The sequence below is a fragment of the Arachis hypogaea genome, chromosome 9 (assembly GCF_003086295.3).
Source record: "Arachis hypogaea cultivar Tifrunner chromosome 9, arahy.Tifrunner.gnm2.J5K5, whole genome shotgun sequence".
In the NCBI taxonomy this organism is placed as follows: Eukaryota; Viridiplantae; Streptophyta; class Magnoliopsida; order Fabales; family Fabaceae; genus Arachis; species Arachis hypogaea.
Genome location: NC_092044.1, coordinates 65,665,270 through 65,670,257, shown reverse-complemented (window position 1 = coordinate 65,670,257; position 4,988 = coordinate 65,665,270).

Here is a 4,988-nt window from a genome sequence, read left to right as displayed (position 1 = left end):
TCTTTTTTTTTGTTAAAAAAAATTTCAAAACTTTTTCTTTTCTTTATTAATATTTATCTTTTGTTTGAGTCTTTTGTTCTTGTTCTTGTTAAAATTTCAAATTTCTTGTTTCCTTTTCAAAAAAAAAAAAATTCAAAAATAGTGTCTTTTGTTGGAGTCTAGTGTTAGTTCTTAAGTGTGGTGTCCTTTGTGTGTTCTTTCTTTCTTTTAAATTTTCGAATTATCCTTAAGTGTTCTTTCTTGGTATTCAAGTTGTTCTTGTTTCTTTTCTTGTTTTCATCTTAAAATTTTTAATTTTGGTGTCTTTTGGTTGTTTTTCTTTAAAATTTTTGAAAAACTAGAGTCTTTTGATTCAAAAGTTTTAAGTTTGGTGTCTGTTGGTTGTTTTTCTCTCTCTTCATTAATTCAAAAAATAAAAAATATCTTTTCTATCTTTAATCAAATTTTCGAAAATCTTGTTCCTTTATTTTATTTTGATTTAAAATTTTTTAAGATTGGTATTTTCTTGTTGGTAAAGTCAAATTTCAAATTTCAAATCATATCTTTTCATATCTTTTTCAAATCTTCATCTTGTCTTTTTATCTTTCTTTAAAATTTCAAAAAATCTTATCTTATCTTATTTCAAATTAAAATTTTAAAACTCAATTTCAAAATTTAAAAATTGAAAATTCAAATTTCAAATTTAAATATTTTTCAAAAATCAAATTTCAAATCTTATCTTTTTCAAATCTTCAACATATCTTATCTTTTCAAACTTATTTTTAAATCTTTATCTTATCTTGTTTCAATTTCAAAATTCAAAAACAAATCTTTTTCAAATCTTTTCAAATTCTTATCTTATCTTTTCTAACTTTAAATTTTAAATTCAAATCTTTTTCTAATCCTCTATCTTATCTTACTTTCAAATCTTTCTTAATTAGTTACTTGTTTTCTCTTTCTTCTTTTTCTAAACTTCCTAACTAATTATTCTCTCTTCTATTTTTGAAAACTTCTCACTTCTTTCTCTCTTATTTTTCGAAAACTACCTTCTAATTTTCAAATTTTTTTAGTTAATTAGATTTTAATTTCCTATTTAATTAATAAATAAAAATACAAACAAAAATATTTTAATTATAGTTTCTCTTTTTATCTCTTAATTCTCGAATTCTTTAACTTCTTTATTCGAACTCTTCTTCTCATTCCTCTACCCTCATTATTCTTTCTTCTTCACATCTCACAGGGAGTTCTCTATTCTTTGACATAGAGCTTCCATTCTTTTTCTTTCTTGCTTTCTTTTTCTTGTTTATGAGCAGGAACAGAGATAAAGAGCCTCTCTGTGATCCTTATCCTGAACCTGAGAGGACCCTAAGAAAGTGTTTACAACAAGTTAAAGCACAACACTCCAGAGGAAACCTCACAGAGCTTTTTGAAGAAGAAACAGAAAATACAAGCCTGGCAGTCGAACAGAACAATGGAGGAGATGCAAGGAAGGTTCTTGGTGACTTTATTGCACCCACTTCTGACTTCTATAGAAGAAGTATCTCCATACCTGCCATTAGAGCAAATAACTTTGAGCTAAACCCTCAGTTAGTCTCTTTAATGCAACAGAATTGCAAGTTTCATGGACATCCACTGGAAGATCCACATCAGGTCTTATATGAATTCTTGCAAATCTGTGATACTGCTAAGACCAATGGAGTGGATCCTGATGTCTACAGACTTATGCTTTTCCCCTTTGCTGTCAGACACAAAGCTAGGATGTGGTTGGATTCTCAACCAAAGGAAAGCCTAGACTCTTGGGAAAAGTTAGTTAATGCTTTCTTGGCCAAGTTCTTTCCACCTGAAAAGATGAGCAAGCTCAGGGTGAAAGTTCAAACCTTCATATAAGAATAGGGTGAATCCCTCTATAAAGCTTGGGAAAGATACAAGCAACTGATAAGGAGATGTCCTACTGACATGCTCTCAGAATGGTCTATCCTAGGTATTTTCTATGATGGTCTATTTGAGATGTCCAAGATGTCCTTGGATCATTCTGCTGGTGGATCACTCCACTTGAAGAAGACGCCTGAAGAGGCGCAGAAACTCATTAAAATGGTTGTAAACATCCAATTCATGTATACTTCTGAGAGAAACCATGTGAACAATGGGGTAGCTCAGAAAAAAGGAGTCCTGGAAGTTGACATTCTGAATTCCATACTAGCTCAGAAAAAGATCCTGACCCAACAGGTCAATATGATCTCTTAGCATTTGATTGGAGTACAAGCTGCAACTAGCAGCACTCAAGACACCTCCTATGATGGAGATGCCTATGATCTAGAATAACCCATGATAGAAGAGGTGAATTATATGGGAGAATCCTATGGAAACACACCTACAACTCCTCATGGAGAAATCATCCTAACCTCTCATGGAAGGATCAACAGAAGCCTCAGCGAGGCTTCAACAATAATCAAGGTAGAAGAAACCAGAATAGATTCAAAAATAGAACACCATTTCCATTTTCTCAGCAACAGATGGAGACTTTTAAGCAGAGCCTTTCTGACTTAGCAACCATAGTCTCTGAACTCTCTAAGACCACTCACAGTTTCATAACAGAAACTAGGTCCTCCATTAGAAATCTGGAGATACAAGTTGGTCAACTGAGCAAGAGAATAATTGAGACCCTTCCTAACACTCTTCCTAGTAACACAGAAGTGAACCCAAGAGAAAAGTACAAGTTCATCACAGTGGACATTGAGGCTGAATCTAAAGGGGATGATTGATGAGTGGATAATTTATACGCTTTTTGGCATTGTTTTTAGGTAGTTTTTAGTATGTTTTAGTTACTTTTTAGTATATTTTTATTATTTTTTATACAAAAATCACATTTCTGGACTTTACTATGAGTTTATGTATTTTTCTATGATTTCAGGTATTTTCTGGCTAAAATTGAGGGACCTGAGCAAAAATCTGATTCAGAGGCTGAGAAAGAACTGCAGATGCTGTAGGATTCTGACCCTCCTGCACTCGAAGTGGATTATCTGGAGCTACAGCAGCCCAATTGGTGCGCTCTCAATTGCGTTGGAAAGTAGACATCTTGGGATTTCCAGCAATGTCCAAACGCCCACCAGAGACCCTTTTCTGGCATAAAACGCCGGAACTGGCACCAGAACTGGAGTTAAACGCCCAAACTGGCATCCAAGCTGGCGTTTAACTCCAAGGATGGCCTATGCACGTGAAAGCTTCAAAGCTCATCCCAAGCACACACCAAGTGGGTCCTGGAAGTGAATTTCTGCACTATTTGCACTTAGTTACTCATTTTCTGTAAACATAGTTTACTAGTTTAGTATAAATAGCACTTTTTTACTATTGTATTCGAGGTCTTTGATCTTTTGGAACATCTTTGGATCATCTTTTGATCTTTTGATCACATTTGGGAGGCTGGCCATTCGGCCATGCCTAGACCTTTTTCTCTTATGTATTTTTTATGGTGGAGTTTCTACACCTCATAGATTAAGGTGAGGAGCTCTGCTGTTCCTCGTGAATTAATGGAAGTACTATTGTTTTTCTTTTAATTCTTGCCTATTTCTTCTCCAAGATATACTCTTGTACTTAATTCAGTTAAGTCAGAATGAAGGGGGTGACCCGTGACAATCACCCACTATCTTCGTTACTCGCTTAACCAAGATTCGTGTGCCTGACAACCACAAAGCGGTCTACATGATGTTCAACGTAGTCATTGGACGACAGCTGGAGTATATTCTCTTAGATCTCTAATCCATGGATTCATATTGCCTCTCCTGACAACAGAGCATCCGAATTCGTGATTAGAACCTTCGTGGTATAGCCTAGAACCAATAGACAGCATTCCTGAGATCCAAAAAGTATAAACCTTGTCTGTGGTATTCCGAGTAGGATTTGGGAAGGGATGACTGTGATGAGCTTCAAACTCGCGACTGTTGGGCGCAGTGACAGTGTGCAAAAGGATCAAGGGATCCTATTCCGACAGAAGTGAGAACCGACAGATGATTAGCCAAGCAGTTGCTGTACCTGGTATTTTTCATCTGAGACAAAAAATCCGACAGTTGATTAGCCGTACAGAAACCTTAGAGGACCATTTTCACTGAGAGGATCATACAGCTTGCTATGGAAGGGAGAACGCATGATTGAATGAAGACAATAGGAAAGCAGAGGTTCAGGAGCAACAAAGCATCTCTAAACACTTATCTTAAATTTCCACTAATGAATTACATAAGTATCTTTATTTTATTTTATGTTTTATTTATCTTTTAATTATCAAAATCTCATAACCATTTGAATCTGCCTGACTGAGATTTACAGGATGACCATAGCTTGCTTCAAGCCGACAATCTCTGTGGGATCGACTCTTACTCGCATAAGGTTTTATTACTTGGATGACCCAGTGCACTTGCTGGTTAGTTGTGCGGAGTTGTGTAAAGTGTGATTGCAATTTCGTGCACCAAGTTTTCGGTGCCGTTGCCAGGGATTGTTCGAGTTTGGACAACTGACGGTTCATCTTGTTGCTTAGATTGGGAAATTTTATTTTATGTTTAAGTTTTTTATTTTTATTTTCAAAAAATACAAAAAAATTTAATAAAATCATAAAAACCAAAAAAAAAATATATGCATTGTGTTATTTTGTGATCTTCAAGTTGTTCTTGACAATCTCCTTTGTTCAATCTCATGATTTTCTTGTTTTGTGTTTTATGTTGTTTTTCATATGCATTTTCAAAATCATAGTGTTTGAACATTCAAAATTTCTAAGTTTGGTGTCTTGCATGTCTTTCTTTTCTTAAAAAATTTTTCAAAAATATGTCCTTGACATTCATAATGATCTTCAAAAGAAAAAAAATCCCTTGAGAACAAAATAAAACAGAAAGAAAAAGAAGAAGAAAAATCCAATGTGGCAAGAAAAGCAAAGAATAAAGGTTGGGCACCAATAGCTTGGACCCTAGGACACATGCCTGTGGTGTTCTTGTACTAGGATATGCTTGGATAAGTAAATTCTA